Source organism: Malus sylvestris, chromosome 15, assembly GCF_916048215.2.
Source record: "Malus sylvestris chromosome 15, drMalSylv7.2, whole genome shotgun sequence".
In the NCBI taxonomy this organism is placed as follows: domain Eukaryota; kingdom Viridiplantae; phylum Streptophyta; class Magnoliopsida; order Rosales; family Rosaceae; genus Malus; species Malus sylvestris.
Window position 1 is genome coordinate 51,628,267 of NC_062274.1, and position 19,452 is coordinate 51,647,718.

Here is a 19,452-nt window from a genome sequence, read left to right on the forward strand (position 1 = left end):
CAACACTAATTAACCATCAGATTTTCCTAAGTTCATTGAATCGAACTCAGCGTCGCAACCAAATTATTCTTATCAAGTTCCCTACATGAACAACATGATAGAGATACATATCAAAGATCATTAAGTTCTGTGAAAATCATAAGCATTGACAAGACATTCGTAACTATGAACAACATGATACTCCTACCAGAAATTTTACTCAACGCGATCATGACCAGTGACATCCACTACTTATAAATATAAGTTCATAACTATTAGGTGAAACTCCCTTATATTTTAGCATCAAATTCATACATGCAAAATAAGTAAGCCTCATTAATCAACATACAAGAATAAGTTCTGAATCAAACAGTTAAGCAAATTGCATTCACGATTTATGAAATAATAACTGAACGTAATCAATTCATATGCAATATATGTTCATGGCTTTGAATTCGCCTCTAGCTAAAATGAGTTAGCTCCTCATGTTTGCACTTAAACAAAGATAACTTAAATTAAACATTGAAAACAAAAGATAGAATACATCTAGGAACGTTCCAGCAATCCTAGCTTGAATGACAGGGCACGGCTCCAAGGGTCTCCTCTCCCTTCTCCTTGCAAGGCTGCGGCACTAGAGGGATTTCTGTGTATGATGGATGTGTGGTGCGAATTGTGGTGAGAGATGGATGATGTATGATTGTTGCGGCACAATGTATTTATAGAGAAAAGGGAAGGCACGGCAAATGGCTAAGAATGAGGGGAATCAAAATTCCAAATCAACAAGGAAAAATGACACTTCTCATTTAGATTCCAGGGAGGAAAAGGAATGGTCCTTGCGGTAGGAAACATAGCTTCTAGAAGGGGTGGATGCGGCATGATTTTAGGAAAAGGCCTTGGCTTCTAGAAACCTGATTTGTAGGTATCCTAATGTCATTTAGATGTCCTCATTGCAGCTAGAAATTAGGTAGATTAGGATAAGGTTAGGATAAGATAAGGTTTGGATAATGTAAGATAAGGTTTTTGGATAATGCTTCCTTGTTTCTTGCTAATTCCTTATCTTCTTTGTCTTGACTTTATTTTCTTCATCTCTTCAGCATATTCCTAGCCTCTTAAACTTCAAAAACGTCCATCCACCTTGCTCTATGCATGTGCTATGCCCAAAACTGCTCCAAACTGCTTCAAATTGCACTTTTTTGCCAACTTTGTCATTTAAACCTAAAAACACACGAAAATAGTTTAAAACACTCTAATAAGTAGAAATTAGTTATGTAAATGCAAGAAAACAAACTAACTAAGTCGCATAAATATGCTCATATCATTCCAACGCCCACTTCATCACTCGTTAGGAAGCATTTGGGCTTTGCAAAATTGATCGTAGTGGGTACTGGGTCATGACAATGATCGGATGCCCTTGAAAGTAGGGTCTGAGTTTCCCAGTTGCAACAACTAGTGCCAAAATTAGTTTTTCAATCTTCGGGTATCTGGTTTCCGCATCGATGAGAGCTTTAGATGTGTAGAATATAGGCGGTTGAGCCCTAAGCTCTTCTGGTATAAGGGTAGAGCTTACTACTATTTCTGATACCACCAGATATATGTATAAGTTCTCCGCAGTTTCTGGCTTGGATAGTAGTAGAGGTGTTGTCAGGTATTGCTTTAGGTCTTGAAAGGCTTTCTCTCATTCATCGTCCTACTTGTCATTCCGTGCTTTTTTTATTACCTTGAAGAAGGCCTTGCATCGGTCGGTGGATCGTGAGAGGAAACGATTGAGTGTAGCTGCTCGTCCGGTCAGACTTTGGATTTCCTTCAAGGTCATGGGCGATTTCATGTCCAAGATCGCTTTGATCTTCCTTGGATGAGCCTCGATTCCTCGTTGGGTTGTAAGGTATCCTAAGAATCATCCTGAACAGACGCCAAAAGTACACTTGGCTGGGTTGAGCTTCATATTGTACTTTCACAGGATTTCGAAAGTTTCGACCAAGTTGTAAATGTGGTCTGACCGTTGCTTGCCTTTCACCATGATGTCATCGACATAAACTTCCACGATGGCTTCGATCTGCTTCTTGAACATCATTTTTACGAGTCATTGGTAGGTTGCTCCTGCATTCTTGAGGCCAAAGGCCATGACCTTATAGCAGTATGTGTCTCGCTTGATCACGAATACGGTATTCTCTTTGTCAGGCTTGTGCATGGCAATTTGATTGTAGCCTAAGTACACGTCCAAGAAATTGAGCATTTGATTCCCGGATGTTGAGTCAACGAGCAGATCGATTCGGGGAACCGAGTAGTTGTCTTTAGGGCACGCATTATTGAGGTCGGTGTAATCCACGCATACTCTCAATTTTCCCTTTTATTTCTTCATTACTAGCACGATGTTGGCCAGCCATGCTGAGTGCCCTACTTCCTTAATGAATATGACCTATAGTAGCTTGTTGATATCTGCTTCAATAATCGCTACTCGCTCAGGTACGAAATGACGTATTTTCTAGATCACAGGTTTGGCCGCGGGATCGACGTGCAGCCTGTGGCAAACTATCGCTGGATTAATGTCGGGCATAATCACAACTCCAATCTTCACTAGCCAAAGTCAACCCAATATCCCATTATGTGGAGATGGGTTGTTGACGATCATGTAGGTCTGCAATGAGACAATCGGTGGGCTGGTTACGTCGAGTGTAATAGTGTCAATGGCAATTGAAGTGAGTCCGTTGAATCTGGTCAAGACCTCTGTTTTTTGTTGGATCGTGCTTTCCAGGCCCATATTCTAGATGATTGATAGTTGTAAAATGGCGTGGGCCAGTTGCGCAGAAATCACTAAGGCATCGTCATGGGGAAAGTTTACTCCCTCAGCGTCCTGCTCAGTGAAACCGATGATTGGTCCAGGTACAGTATCTACGGCTTGAACTTGATAGACCGATCTCTCCTGTTGAATCTTCCTCTTTTTGGAGTTATTGATGGCCCCCAAATGCTAGGATTCAGCAAAGATTTTGTTGATTCAGATCGTCTTAGTTGGGGCTGGGCATTGACATTTGCTTTTCGCCTTAGCTGGGTGACTGGCTTGTCGACATACTCGCTGCATTTGCCTTCCTTCACGAGTTGCTCAAGGTACCTCCTCAATGTGGTGCAGTCATTGGTTGTGTGCCCAAGACTTCTGTGGAATACACAATACTTGGTTTGGCCTATCTTAGAAGTGTTACCCCTTAAAGGTGGCGGCGACGTGAACCATGGCTTATCCTTGACGTCGCGAAAGATTTGGCTAATCAGGACTAAGAGCTTGGTGTATGTCTTGGGCGCTGCGCCTCTTTTTGTTGGGGTCCAGTCCCTGCGTTTATCTCCTGGCTTGCTTTTGTTGTTAACCGGTTTGTCATTTACCTTCTTTTGAGTCAATTTCGCGTCTTTGTGCGGCTGCTTAAGCGGTTTCTAGGAGCACTTTTCCTCATCCCAGAGAGAATGCTTTTCTGCCAAAGCATAAGAGTTTTCCAGGGACAAGTTCTCACCCATAATCAATTCTCTGAAAAGTGGGCGATCTACTGGAAACCTCTTTCGAAAAGCTGAGCATGCGATGCTATCATCGCATCCGACAATCTTCACCTTTTTCGCCTTGAACCTCTTAACGTATGTGCGGAGTGACTCATTCGGGTACTTTTTATGTTGAAAATGTGGTCAGACTTCTTTTTAGTCGAGCGGTAGGACGAATATTCCCTAGTGAAGACTAAGGAAAGTTCGCTGAAGGTCCGGATTGAACATGGTGGCATGGTGTGGAACCAGTCTTGCGCCTTGCCTTGGAGCGTCGTGGCAAATCTTTTGCACATAAAAGAGTCATTGTTAGCGTAAAAGGTCATGGCACTTTGGTAGTGCATCAAGTGCCTGTCCGGATCTTCATTATCATTTGAACAAGGTGAAATGTGGCAGGCTGAACTTTTGTGGTGGTTCTGTCTACTTGATCTCATCTGTAAAAGGTGACGTGCTCAAGTTGGCCACGTCTCTTCGTAGGGCATCGTCGGTAGTGTTAATATGCTGGAATCCGCACAACTGCACTGCTACAAGCCTTTATACTGCTTCCTAGATTTGTGCTTTGTAGGGCAGTGAAGCCTTTAGCTGCCCTTGGTGTTGACCTGCTGGTCCATGTTACTATTAGGCATGTCTTGTTCGTCGTCACACTTGGCGGGGGCTACTAGTGGAATTTAAGCTGGACCGTTCTCGTGCTGTCATTTGGGCATCGTACGGCTGCCTACTTCATTAACTCGTATGAGGATCTCCTTGTAGACCTAGCCTCGTATGGATGCTTGTCCCAAAAGATCTTGAGTGCTCGTCGAAGTTTAGACCCAACCTCGAATGAACACTGACTCATGAGCCGAGTTCGGAATAAACGCTTATCTATGCATCTAGGCGGGAGAAGACATTTCCCCAAGGCTCAAACGAGAGTGCACAATACCCGAAAACATGGTTTAGGGAGGGCTGAGCGGCTCTTTATCGGGACGTCACTGGAATGAGTCACGTTCTTCCATCTTTGTCCTACTTCGGGACACCTCGTCTGGGGCATGCTGTATCTCGATGCACTTGATGAGTTGGTTCACCAAGGTGGTCTGCTGCGCGAGGGTGCTCGTCAAATTGGCGACCTGCTGGGGCAGGTGGTGCTCGTTATTCGGATTGGAATAGTCTGTAAAATGGGTATCTTCATGTAAAGTGAAAGTATACTGGACTGCAGGTACAAAGCTTGAGCCCAAAGCAGGCAATCATGCATAAAAGTGTGGTGAAAATAATCCTAAGTCGATCACAGGATCTGTGATCAGGATTTGGATCGCAGAAGGTGACCTTGGAATGAATTGGGTTGCGGGCCGGGTCGTCGGAACGAGTTGCGGGGTGCGTTGGGCACCTACTCGCCTTGGGCTTGCATGGTCGTTGACCCTCCTTGGCATTAGGCTGCCATATCTTAGCCTACTGGCTGGGTGTCTTGGGCTTAGGCCCGTTGAACTGCTTAGCTTGTAATTGCTGCCGCATTCTGGGCTCGAGTTTGGGCCTACCGTCATTCTGGGTTGGGCCTCTTGCCTGGGCCTACTGTGGTAGCAGCCAAGCTTTGGGCCTCATATGCATGGGCTTGGAAGTGGACATGGGCCTCCTGCCTAAGGTTTGGTAGGGTGTGGTGTCGTGGCCTGGTGGATCACAGTGGTGGTGGTAGCGGCGCGGCTTCACAAAGGTGGGGCTCCTTCTGCTATCGCGTTGAGCCTTAAGGACCTCCGACTTGGGGCTATGTCCTCGTCTCCACTTTCCGGTCCAAATCCTTGAACATACGGGGTTCCGTTCGTCATAGTTTCTGAATTTCCTACCATTGTATCCTTTCTCCAGGGATTGATCAAGAAACTTTTCTAGGAAAAATTAATTGATACGACGTGTGAGAAATTCAACGTAACAGAAAATTCAAGAAACTAATGCGAGAGGCTTCTTCGAGTATTTTGAATCAGGTTTCAATGAAAGCACCAATTTGTTAATGCAAATTTCCGCCATCTTCAATCTTGATGAAAATGCACCTACAAAACAATCAATACCTTTGCTCAGAGACCTAAACCTCATGCGCCCAATGAAATCTTTTATTAGATTCCCCTTTAGAGAAAGTTACTTGTATCTTTTATTTGTAGACCTAAGGACTTCTCATTTTCTTTCAAGTGAAGCCTCCAAAAGCATTAGAAAAAGAAAAAAGTAAAACAAACTTGTTGAACAAGCTTGACTAATATGGCAGGAGCAAATCAATTAATCATACCCATTCCTATCAGTTTCACACAAGCTTTAATTAAAGTCTGATGCCTAAGTTAGTTTCTCTAAGAGAATAAAGTGTTTAGAGCTTTTTTAGGGTTGCCAAAGCTCTGAAAATTTAGTAAAATATGGGGTATTTATAGGGCTAGGGCCGGCCATATAATGTTTAATGGAGAGATATTATCTAAATATTCCCAAGATATTTAAAAGGAAATAATATCTCTGAGATAATGGTGTAATTATCCCTAATTGATTTAAATTAGGATTACTTACTTAATTGGAATCAATCTTCAATTAGGAATGTATTAAAGATAGAATTTGGGTAATTAATCCTTATTTTTAATTCTTTGCCAAGGGCAGGTGAGTTGTGGGCAGTTGTGTTCAACTGTTGAGTCCTCCAGTGATGTGAGCTGCACGTGGGAGCATTTGAGAAGCCTGCACATTTATTGAGAGCAGTCTTGTCCTTCTAGAATAAAAGTACACGTGTCGCCTCTAGAATATTTGGGATTATTTTAGGCTCCACAGTGGCCACCCAAAATAATAAATAGCACAACCCAATAGTCATGCCCATCTATATGCTTACATAAGAAGCATCATCAAGTGACTCATGTCCATACAATTTTTTCCAAATACCCCCACATTTTAGTGTCTAGTCTTTTTCTTTTCAAAAGACCCCCATATTTTCAAGATTATGGTAATTGTTCTATTCTTTACTGTAATTGACATGGGTTTGGCAAAACTCCTTATATTGCTGCCATTATTTCTTTCTTTACAACTTTGTACTTCAAATTTAATTGAACATTGCATTTATGCAAGTTTCAATTTTATGTTTGTTAGTATTTTTTTTTCTCTAATTGTTTATATTATCATACATAATTAATGTTGTGATTTTTTTTATGAATATTACCATTGGAATTTGTTGATGCACAAAATCAGCGAAGACTTTGGTACAACAGAAAGTGTCAGGTTTTATGACCTTCGCTTGGTTGCTTCGGTCACTAGTGAGGATAAGTACGTAAATGAATAGAGACAGATAAGCAAACACAGGATGTACGTGGTTCACCCAGATTGGCTACGTCCACGGAGTAGAGGAGTTCTTATTAGTAGTGAAGGGCTTACACAAGTACAAAGGATCAAGCTCTCAATTTAGTGAGTTCTTGTGAATGATTTAACACAAATGGCATTAGGCAATATTGTGGGGGAATGACCCCTATTTATAGAAAAACTTGTAGCTTTGTCACATTGACATGTGTCATGTTATGATTGGTTCTTGATGTTGACACGTGCTGCGCTCTGATTGGCTTCTAATCTTGACACGTGTCGAGTAGTGATTGGCCTCCTGGTCGGAGGGGAACTCTTCTGGGTCCTTGACAGTATAGCGTTGGCCGGTGCTCGGTAGTTTCGGGATTGGTCAAGTATGGTACAAACAGTGCTCCCCTAAGTTCCCGAGTGAGGGAAACTCCTCGGTTGGGGACTTGCAAGATCCAATCCCTTGAGTAATCACGAAACTTCTAAGTACCGAAGTGTGGTCTGATCTTCATCTGCCCTTCTCTGGAAGTACCTTTCCTCCATCCGGGAATGGTGTATTTAGCTGATGTTGATGCACAAGGTAATGTATCAATTTCACTTGAAGCTTAGTTGTAGTTTCGGGCTTAGTCAAGTGTGATACAAACCCTATAGTAGGAGTCCCCCAAGTCGCCGAGCTAGGAGATCTGCCGAAAGAGGTGACAGACAAGGTAAGCAGTCAAACTTCCAAGTAAGCAACCCAGGATCAGAGGTTTGACTTCGGCTTCCGGTTGATTGTTCTCATTCTCCTTGTCTCTCATTCAACTGCCAGGATAAGGAGAAGCAAATGGATAAAAGATGATATGAGATACTTTTGCTTTTGAAGAAGTAACTTTCCACAGGCTTATTCTTGAACTGTGTTGGAGGGTTTTCTGGTGCCCTTCAGAGTATAAGGCCGACTCAAAAATTTGAGGGTCAAAACAAGTCCATCAAATCTAGAGTACGTTCGACCTTGATGATATGAGATACTTTTGCTGTTGACGGAATAATGAATGTGGTATGGAAAGGTGTCGTGCTGTAGTGATCTGTTTCAGCTCACCGTTGAACCTTCTGCTTCAATCTTTTGCATGGCAGAAGTGGTGTGCAACCTTTGCATTTAAATGGTCCTTCAGAACATTCCTTCATAGTGACTCATCCACGCTTGGCAGCTTCAGTGTAAAGAGCCAATATCTGATCAACTGTCATGAGGTATTTGCCGGTGGAATTCGTGACCTTGACAGCAGTTGAGGATGAGTACTCGAGAGCAATGCTAAGTAAGCAACCAGGCAAAGGCTCCAGGCAGTCAGTTCCAAATTGGAGGTTTGATTTCAGGTTCCGACTGACTGCTCTCTTTCTCCTTGTCCTGCAGGTGTGGACAAGGACAAAGACAAAGACAGGGAGAAAGCATGATATGGGATACTCTTGCTTTCGACCCTGATGATATGAGATACTCTTGTTCTTGGTGTGGCTTATTTGCTGAGGTATTATCGGGGGGAAATAAAGCTGAGTATTTCGAGAGGTTATGTTGAGGGTGCCTTTTCGAATGCGAGAAAGGGTTGAGCATTTTTGCAGGTTTGCCTGTCCGTTGAGGAGGGAGGTCAATGTATATAGGGATTTCCCAATAACAAGTAGTAATGCTATTCCTTTACCCTTCTTGGTCACAGCAATGTAGTGGGAGCTGCCAGCTTCACGTGTTTTAATTTTGTCAGAGCACTTTGAAAAAGTGGTATGTGGTATCTGGAAAGCTGATATTACGTGTGGAGATTACAGACAAGCTTTATCTAAGGAAATCTGGCTCTCGAAGTTCTGAGAGTTGTGCCTCTTCGGTTTTCGAACAAGCAATCCCGTCGAGGATCTGACTCTCGAGATTCGGAAAGCGGTGCTACTCCGGTTTTTGAGAAAGTAATTATGTTGGGAGTCTTTTCTCGAATGTGAGTAAAGGTTGGACGTTCTTGCCAACCTGTCCTGCCGCAAAACACGGAGGTCGACACACATAGGGACTTTCCAGTTGTCAAGCAGTGGTGCTGTTCCTTTACCCTTATGGGTAATAGTAGGGTAGCTGGAACTTCGAAATTCTCGTGCCTAAACTTTGTCAGAGATCTTTGACAAAGTTATATGTGGTACCCGAGGAGTTGATGGTGCATATGGAGAGCGGTGATTGATCAGTAAGATTCACGTGCTTTCTACTTCACCAGAAATCTTCGACAGAGTGCCCGTAATTTCCGCAAAGCTGATTGTGCATGTGACAGGTGCTGACGAGGCTGAAAAAGCAGGTGCTTCTTCGATTTCTGATATCGGCCCTCGTGGTCTCTGAGCAGCCCAGCTTTTGAGAAAGCAAACGCCTCTTCGATTTCTGAGATCGGCCCTCGTGGTCTCTGAGCAGTCCAGCTTTTGAGAAAGCAAACGCCTCTTCGATTTCTGAAGCTCCGTCGAGTGCAGATTTTTATAGAGGCTGGCATTAAGTTCCACAGCACACTTGAATCTCTACCAGTAGAAGCTCATTTCTTGCACTTCTAAGATCTTGATTTGTCTGACCTCTTCCCTCTTCAACACATTTGAAAATGTCTGGACCCTCCGACCGTCGTTTTGACTTGAACCTTGGAGAAGAGACAGCCACGCCTTCTCCAGACAACATATGGCGCCCATCCTTCATATCCCTCACTGGTCCTCTTACCGTTGGGGATTCTGTGATGAAGAATGATATGACCGCTGCAGTGGTGGCCAGGAACCTTCTCACTCCCAAAGATAACAGACTACTTTCCAAACGGTCTGATGAGTTGGCTGTTAAGGACTCTTTGGCTCTTAGTGTTCAGTGTGCAGGTTCTGTGTCTAATATGGCCCAACGCCTATTTGCTAGAACCCGCCAAGTTGAATCATTGGCTGCTGAAGTGATGAGTCTCAAACAGGAGATTAGAGGGCTCAAGCATGAGAATAAGCAGTTGCACCGGCTCGCCCATGACTATGCTACAAACATGAAGAGGAAGCTTGACCAGATGAAGGAATCTGATGGTAAGGTTTTACTTGATCATCAGCGGTTTGTGGGTTTGTTCCAAAGGCATTTATTGCCTTCGTCCTCTGGGGCTGTACCTGGTAATGAAGCTTCAAATGATGAACCTCCAATGCCTCCTCCTTCTGGGGTTTTGTCAAGTACTGAGGCTCCGGATAACCACCCTCCGGTGCTTTCTCTTTCTGGGGCTCTACCGACTGCTGAGACTTCCCCTAAGCAACCTTTGTGAAGGCTCCCTTTTGTTTGTTTATTTTGACTCATGTATATGTACATATTTGTGGCTTATCGAAAATATTAATAAATAAGCTTTGCTTCATTTCAACATATTGTGTTAAATACACCAAAGCCTTCTTCATAAAGTTCTTTGAATTTTTGCTTTTGTTGAAACCTGTATTGTTGAAGCTTTGTGAGTGAAGCATGTAGTTTGAGGTAGTGTTCCCTTAATTTCCCGAGTGAGGAAAACTTCTCGGTTGGAGACTTGAAAAATCCAAGTCACTGAGTGGTTGTGAAACTGCCGAGTATCAAGGTGCAGTAGCATATGGTGGGAGTCCCCCAAGTCTTCAGGCGAAGAGAGTTGCCGAATGAGGTGTCTCGCGTGTTACTAATTTGTCAAAGTAACGAATTCTTGTTTCGATGTCACACATTCGTATATGCTTTATCTAAAAATATTTCCAACTTTTGTGTGTTTGATGCTGCATGCTATTGACTAGACAAGATCAAGTGCAATTAGTAGCTTTTCTCTCTTTTTCATCTTTTCTTTGGTGGAATTGCTTTTCGTTTCCACTAATCAGCCTGAGTGGATGCAAGATAACACCTTTCTCTATAGCTCAGATTGCAAAGTCGTCTTCATGAAAGTTTTTCCTTATCTTGTGAACTACAACATATCCAAATTTGAGATCCATCGGAGTAGTACAACTTCAGAAATGCAAGTATGATGAGTAACTGTTCATCAATGTTCTGCTAATCCGTCAGACTTGTTGTGAGCTTCGAAACTCCATTTTCTCTTGTTCAGATCAACATACTTTCTTCATCGAAGTTGTTCCTTAACTTGTGAACTACAACATATCCAAATTTGAGGTCCCTCGGAGCAGTATAACTCCAGAAATCCAGGTATGATGAGTGACTGTTTATCATTTGTCTGTCAACCCGTCAGATTTGTTGTGAGCTTTGAAACTCTATTTTCTCTTGCTCAGATCAGCATGCTTTCTTCATTGAAGTTGTTCCTCAGCTTGTGAACTACAACATATCCAAATTTGAGATCCCTCGGAGCAGTATAACTCCAGAAATCCAGGTATGATGAATGACTGGTTATTATTTTTCTGTCAACCCGTCAGATTTGTTGTGAGCTTCGAAACTCCATTTTCTCTTGTTCAGATCGGTATGCTTTCTTCATTGAAGTTGTTCCTCAGCTCGTGAACTACAACATATCCAAATTTGAGATCCCTCGGAGCAGTATAACTCCAGAAATCCAGGTATGATGAATGACTGGTTATTATTTTTCTGTCAACCCGTCAGATTTGTTGTGAGCTTCGAAACTCCATTTTCTCTTGTTCAGATCGGTATGCTTTCTTCATTGAAGTTGTTCCTCATCGACTCTTTCATAACATATCAAAAATTCAGGATGAACTAACGGTTAAATATTTCCAGATCTTCGAAACATCACAACAGCTTCGAAATCTGCAAGAAGCCGACTATCATGTTTGGAGCTTCAACACTTTAATTTCCGTCGCTCAAACAGAAATGGTTCCTTCTTGAAAGTTGTTCATATGCTCAAGAACTATAGGGTGTCCAAAATTCAGCTCCATTGGAGAAGAGCAGAGGTTGCAGAAATTTGATAGATGAAAGGAGGCGGAAGAGGGAGAGAGAGAAAAAGTCTCTTGGGTTGGATTTCTATTTTGGGGCAGATTCCAATTTTTGTAGCACCTTCATTATTGATGAATTGCTTGTACTTTTGTCCATTATGAAACTTGGGACTTTGGCTTGTTGTTGGATCTATTATAATATGTTTGGGAACATATATAAGTGAATAAATAAGAAGGAAAATTTTGGGCCCTTGTGGGTGTAAAACAAAAAATGTTTATGTTTACCCAAGTGTTTTTGTACAAGTTCAAGGGCATCTTGGGTTTTGTGAACAAAATTTGTTTATTTGGAGCAAGGTTTTGTGTTGAAGCTTTGTAGGTGAAGCTTTGGTGTTGAAGCTTTCTAGGTGAAGCTTTGATGGTGAAGCTTTGTAGATGAAGCTTTGTAGATGAAGCTTTCTAGGTGAAGCTTTGATGGTGAAGCTTTGATGGTGAAAGTATGTAGAGGGAGCTTTCTAGGTGAAGATTTTTTAGGTGAAGCTTTGTAGGTGAAGCTTTTTTAAGTGAAGCTTTTCGGGTGAAGCTTTTTAGGTGAAGCTTTGTGGGTGAAGCTTTTTAGGTGAAGCTTTGTGGGTGAAGCTTTGTGGGTGAAGCTTTTTAGGTGAAGCTTTTCGGGTGAAGCTTTTTGGGTGAAGCTTTTTAGGTGAAGCTTTGGAGGTGAAGCTTTTCGGGTGAAGCTTTTTGGATGAAGCTGTTTTTTTTTTTTTTTTTTTTTTTTTTTTTTTTTTTTTTGGCGCTTGACACGGTCTTCAGTTGCTTGTTTTGTAGTGACTGTGGAAGACGGATTGCTTTCTGATTGAGAAGGGTTCCGGCATCGCTTGCTATGAATGTAAAAGAGTGAGGGCTGAGTTGGCTAAATTACCTCTTTATTGAATTCATTGCCAAATGGCCTTCATTACATAGGATGCCAAACGGCTATAGCTCAACACTTGTACATCGTGAGTCTATTTGTAGTAGTACTTCAAGTGATCAGCGTTCCATGGATGGCCAAGGGTCTTGCCATCGGAGCTTCTAAGTGTGTAAGAGCCAGGGCGACTGATGCCAATGACTTCATACGGTCCATCCCAGTTTGGACTAAGTGTGCCTTCACTCGGGACTCTGTCGCAGAGTAATCTTTTCTTTAAGACCCAGTCTCCTATTTTGAAAGAACGAGGCTTGACCCTAGAGTCATAATAGTTGGAGATGCGCTGCTTGTAGGCGACATTCCTCAAGTGAGCTTGGTTTCTGTGTTCCTCGACTAAATCCAAGTTGAGGGTGAGTTGTTTGTCATTTTCACTTTGAATGTAGTTCTGGACTCGGAATGTTGCTTGCTCGAGCTCAACAGGGACAACCGCCTCTGTGCCAAAGGCAAGTGAGAATGGAGTTTCTCCTGTTGAAGTCCGATATGAAGTGCGATATGACCAAAGAACTTGGGGTACAAATTCTGGCCAACAGCCTTTAGCTTTGTCCAAGCTTGGTTTCAAAGTGCGCTTGATTATTTTGTTGATGGCCTCAACTTGTCCATTAGACTGGGGATGAGCTGGAGAGGCAAAGCATAAGTTGATGTTGAACTTAGAGCAGAACAACCTGAACTTCTTGTTGTCAAACTGTCGCCCATTGTCAGTGACTATCGCATTAGGAATGCCGAATCTACAAAGGATGTTCTTCCACACGAAGTCTTCTATCTTTGCCTCAGTAATGGTTGCCAAGGGTTCTACTTCGGCCCACTTTGTGAAGTAGTCCACTGCAACGACTGCGTAACAGACTTTGCCCTTCCCTGCCGGCATTGGGCCGATCAAATCAAGTCCCCACTGGGCGAAGGGCCAAGGGCTAATCATAGGAGTAAGAGGCTCTGGAGGGGAATGAGGAATAGTTGCATATCGTTGACATTTGTCACATGAGCGGGATACTTTGATGGCATCCTGGTGGATTGTTGGCCAGTAATATCCTTGGCGAAAAGTCTTGTGTGCTAGGGACCGAGATCCAGCATGATCTCCACAGACTCCCTCATGTATTTCCCGAAGGACGATTTCCGCCTCGGCAGGCGTAAGACACCTTAAGTATGGCAGGCTAAAACCTCGCTTATAGAGTTGATCATTGATGATCAGGTAGCGGGTAGACTTGTATCGAATTTGCTTAGCCTGGACTTTATCATTTGGGAGGGTGCCATGAGCAAGGAAATTATAGATCGGGGTGATCCAACTATCCCCCTGTTGTAAGTTGCATACTTCTGCGGCCATGGTGCTTGGTGTTGCCAACAGTTCGACATGAATTTTTCTTCCAATCTTGTCTTCCACAGCTGAGGCGAGGCGAGCCAGGGCGTCTGCATGACTGTTTACCGCTCGAGGAACTTGGGTGATCTGGTAGTGGAAGTGCTTGAGCAAAAGTTGTGTTTGCGCAAGATATGCTGCCATGGAGCTGTCCTTAGCATCAAAGTTGTTGGTAACCTGGTTGACCACTAATTGGGAGTCACTGAAAATATCAATTTGTTTAACCCCGAGGTGTTTGGCCAAACTTAATCCTGCTAGAAGGGCTTCATACTCGGCCTCATTGTTTGATGCCTTGAATTTGAAACGAAGAGCATACTCCATTGCTACTTTGTCGGGCGTAGTCAAGACTAGTCCCGCTCCACAGCCCTGTTGGTTGGATGAGCCATCAACATACAAACTCCATGCTGAGGTCGTTGATTCTACCTTCTGAGCTTCCGATGGTAATGAAGCTACTGCTTCAGGTGTAGAAGCAATGTCAACAGGATATGTGAAGTCAGCGATGAAATCTGCTACTGCTTGGCCTTTTTTGGCTGGTTTTGGTTGGTAGGAGATGTCAAACTCACCCAATGCTATCGCCCATTTGATCATTCGTCCAGACGTGTCAGGACTCTGGAGTATCTGTCGAAGAGGGTGATTGGTAAGCACGATGATGGCGTGTGCTTGGAAATAAGGGCGAAGTTTCCGAGCAGACATGACCAATGCTAGAGCTAATTTCTCAATGTTGGAGTATCGTGTCTCCGCATCTTGTAGGGCCTTGCTAGCGTAGTAGACGGGCCGTTCGACACCACTGTCCATTCGAATAAGAACAGAACTGACTGCTGAAGCCGAAACCGATAGATAGATGATGAGAGTGTCACCAACTTCTGGTTTGGAGAGCAGAGGGGCTTTACTCATGTACTCTTTGAGGTTCCTGAATGCCTTGGCACATTCCTCCGTCCATGTAATGTACTTCTTATTTCCCTTGAGTGCTTTGAAGAAAGGAGCACATCTGTCTGTGGCCTTAGAGATGAATCTGGTTAAGGCTGCCACCTTGCCAGTAAGGCTTTGGATGTCTTTTGAAGTTATTGGCTCTTTCATGTCGAGGATTGCTTTGATCTTTTCAGGGTTAGCTTCAATGCCTCGTTGGCTAATCATGAAGCCTAAGAATTTGCCAGAGCCCACGCCGAAGGCACATTTGTTGGGGTTCAACCTCATTCGATACCTCTTTAGAATGGTGAAAGTTTCAGATAGGTTGGTGATGTGTTGGTCAGCATGTTTGCTTTTGACTAGCATATCATCAACGTAAACTTCCATGTTCTTCCCAATTTGTTCGGCGAACAATGAATTGACCAGTCTCTGATAAGTTGCTCCTGCATTCTTTAGGCCGAAAGGCATGACTTTATAGCAATATAGTCCCCTGTCAGTAGTGAAGGTCGTGTGTTCTTGGTCTGAGGGGTTCATGAGGATTTGGTTGTATCCTGAATAAGCGTCCATAAAGCTCAAGAGCTCACACCCTGCCGTAGAGTCTATAAGCCTGTCAATAAGAGGAAGAGGGAAACTATCTTTCGGACACCCTTTGTTTAGGTCGGTGTAGTCAACACACATCCTCCACAAGACCTTTTGAAGCGAAAGACTTTCTTTGGTCGGATTTTTCCTAACAAGGACCACATTTGCTACCCATGTCGGGTAATTGACTTCGCGGACAAAGCCTATGCCTTTGAGTTTTTCAACTTCTGCTTTCATTGCCTCGTATCGTTCAACGTCATAAGATCTTCGCTTCTGTCTCACCGGCTTGATCTTGGGGTCAATACTCAAACGATGACAGATGACATCGGGAGAGATGCCTGGCATGTCCTCGTATGACCAGGCGAAGACTTCAGTGTTCTCTTTAAAAAAAGATATCAATGCTAACCGAAGGGGTGGTGACAATGTGGTGCCAATATTCACCATGCGGTCTGGATGATCTCTTGAGATAGGTACCTTCTCCAACTCTTCAGCAGGTTGGGCTTGCTGGGTGAAAGAGTCATCTCGAGGATCATCGGGTTGATTGTTGCTATCAGGAAGATCCAAGTTCGCTTCATCTAGGCTGGTCTTTGTGACTTGGTCATGTACAGACAGGGTTTCCTTGGGTCCGGGCAAGTGTTGTTGCTTAACTGAAGTGTTGTAACATGATCGTGCACTAAGCTGATCTCATCTGATGTAGCCGTTGCCATGGGGGGTTGGAAATTTCATCAACAGCATATGCGTGGATACCATAGCCTTGAGATCATTGATGCATGTGCGCCCAAAGATGACATTGTATGCCGTTGGGCAGTCAACCACTAGGAAGTTAGTGGTAATGGTAGCCGTGTAAGAGCCTGTACCAATAGTAAAGGGTAAATGTATGCTCCCTAAGGGTTGCACGATATCACCGGAGAAGCTTATCAGAGGAGAAATCGAGCGATCGAGCAAGTGTTCAGCTACACTGAGTGCCCTGAAAGCTTCGGCAAACATGATATTGACCGAAGCCCCTGTGTCTACGAGGATTCGTCGAACATCAAAGTTGGCTATGTGAGCCTCCACGATCAATGGGTCGTTATGAGGGTAGATGATGCCTCTTTCTTCCTCAGGGTAGAAACATATCGGATCCCAGTTAGGTTTTTTATACTTCCCTCCCCTGATGTCTTCCACGTGAAACACTTGGTGACCAGGCCTCAGACTTCGTTCACTGTTTTTCATGGCCCTATTGGAAGATTCAGATATGGGTGTGCCGCCGCTTATGGAATATATGACATTCACCTGGCGTTGGTTACGGTTATCCCTTTGAGGGTGAAGAAGGAATTGATCAATTTTTCCTTCTCGTGCCAAAGCTTCAATACGATCACGGAGGATGATACATTTCTCGCTATCATGGCCGTTATGCTCATGGTAGCAACAAAACATGCCCGCGTTATTCGGCGGCGTGTAATCTGGGTGCCTCGACTTTGGCTTTGGTATCAGGTGAGCTATGCTGGGGTAAATGGCCGCGCATGTGGCATTCAAGGGCGTGTATGTCTCATACCTTGGGGTAGGGGGTATCTTGACGCGGGTTTGACCCACTGCATTGACTGCCTGGGGGCGAGCGTTATTGTGGCGATACCCTTGGTTATCGGGATAGTGTCCCTTACTCTTTTTACTGAAAGGAGAGTGGTGAGGATGGAAATCCTTCCTCTTGCCTTGAAATTGATATGTCTGTTGCTTCGGTGAAGCATTATGCAAGGCATAGGGAGGTGCCACTGCTGTTTGGAAAGTCGAGGTCTTCTCATTTAGGTGAGTCTGGCTTCCACCTCCCACTTGTTGATAAAGGATGGTTGTAGGGGGTTTCTCCTGATATGTCTTTGCCTCGGCGGAGGCATGGTTATAAGCCTGCGCCATCACCTCAGAGTAAGTCTTCCAAGTATTGGCATTGATCATGTATTTAAAGAAACAATCACGTAGGCCTGCCGTGAAGGCTTTGAGGGCAGTCTTGTCGTCTGCCTCGGCACACCGGGAGTATTCATGGCTGAAGCGGCCAGCATACATACGTAATGACTCGTCTGGCTTCTGGCGGATAGTGTACAAGTCATCTGCAGAGTGCAAGCGATCGGTTTGGAAAATGTGTTGGGAAACAAATAGTTTCCTCAATTCCTCAAATGAGTCTACCGTCTCAGGTGTAAGACGACAATACCAATTTAGAGCTCCACTAGAGAGGGTGGAGGGGAAGAGAAGACATCGCTCTTCGTCGGTGTGCATCCGGTATGCCATGGTGGACTCAAAGAGGTTAAGGTGCTCAATCGGGTCCTCTTTTCCAGTATAAAGTTGCAAGCCAAGCTTTTGCTTTGTCTTTGCTTGAAGGGGGGTGTTGAGGATCCTCCTTGTAAGAGGGCCAGGCCTGGGTTGGTTCCAGTCAGGTATTTCAACCTGACGTTCAGCCTTCAACTTGTTTACTTCCTCAAGAAGTTGTAGGACAAGGGGGTCCTGAGCGGAGTTATGTGTCACTGGAGCTTTCTTTCGTAAATCTCCATCTCCTATTGGAATTAGGAAGGTTTGATCAAGGGCATGTGATTTTTCCCTGGACTCGCTGTACTGGCTTCCAGGGTATGTCTGTCGGAACACCTCTGAGTCCCCTGTACCCTCATGTCTCTCTAGGACTTGTTGCCCCTTCCCCAAATTGGTGGCCGGCTTGGGCCGTGGCAGGGGACCGAGTCTCTCAGAAATCCTTGGGTCATTAATCTTTGAACTTATATGGATGGAATTCTCTCGACGTTGCTTCAGGAAATCCCGACAATCGCGAAAGACGGCTTTCGATCATTCTGCCCCTTCAGCAAAGAGGTGTCTCCCTCCACTTCTCATGGTTCGGGTCGAAGCAACTGGGTTAAGAGAAGCCTCATGTTGATTATCAAGTCGAGGGGTAATCTGTTCCCTATCAGGGATATCTATGTCGAATGCATGTGACCCTCCATGTTGGAGGGCACCCAGTTGATGGTTGACTTCCACGGGGGCAACAAGCTCGCGTGTCTGAGCTTGCCTAGCTTCGTGGAGTGTCTCGAAGAGCTTCTCATATTGCTCCTGGAGGACCTCATTCCTCATTGCTATCTTGTTGTTCTGAGCTTCCAACTCATCGACTTTAGCTTGAAGAAGAACTCGTTTTCCTTCCTTCTTTCGTTGTTTCGCACTATGTGCAAGGGGGGTGTCATTCTGTGTGCTGTGGCTTCCTTCGCTTCCCATGCTGGAGAGGGATGCCTGATCAAAAGAAAGTGTACGAATGATAGAAACCAGCTTGACACAGCTGAAGAGAGTAGGAATCAGTGTCGTTTCCCACAGACGGCGCCAAATGTTGATGCACAAAATCAGCGAAGACTTTGGTACAACAGAAAGTGTCAGGTTTTATGACCTTCGCTTGGTTGCTTCGGTCACTAGTGAGGATAAGTACGTAAATGAATAGAGACAGATAAGCAAACACAGGATGTACGTGGTTCACCCAGATTGGCTACGTCCACGGAGTAGAGGAGTTCTTATTAGTAGTGAAGGGCTTACACAAGTACAAAGGATCAAGCTCTCAATTTAGTGAGTTCTTGTGAATGATTTAACACAAATGGCATTAGGCAATATTGTGGGGGAATGACCCCTATTTATAGAAAAACTTGTAGCTTTGTCACATTGACATGTGTCATGTTATGATTGGTTCTTGATGTTGACACGTGCTGCGCTCTGATTGGCTTCTAATCTTGACACGTGTCGAGTAGTGATTGGCCTCCTGGTCGGAGGGGAACTCTTCTGGGTCCTTGACAGTATAGCGTTGGCCGGTGCTCGGTAGTTTCGGGATTGGTCAAGTATGGTACAAACAGAATTTTTATGTTAATTTCATATTTTTTTAATATTGCTCCAACAATCTAAAGACAGAAGTTCGGCCGTACTTTTGTGCTTATAGTTTAGTAGGCATCCATCTCCCAAGATTCAACAATCTATAATCCAAAGTCGAAACACTTCAATCTTCAGACTCAGACGAACTTTATATTTTCCGTACTTTCAAAACACGACTTGGAATTTTGACAAACGAATAATATGAGAATGAGGAACCTGTTTCTCA

At 44.0% G+C, this 19,452-nt stretch overlaps 1 long non-coding RNA gene across 1 annotated transcript; it reads left to right on the forward strand.

Annotated features, from left to right (window-relative positions):
• The first annotated feature begins 10,074 nt into the window (after window positions 1-10,074).
• Window positions 10,075-11,779, forward strand: LOC126602210 (uncharacterized). Its single transcript, XR_007616026.1, has 4 exons — window positions 10,075-10,888; window positions 10,972-11,069; window positions 11,153-11,250; window positions 11,426-11,779. It is a non-coding gene; the product is annotated as an uncharacterized LOC126602210 (long non-coding RNA).
• The last annotated feature ends 7,673 nt before the right edge of the window (window positions 11,780-19,452 follow it).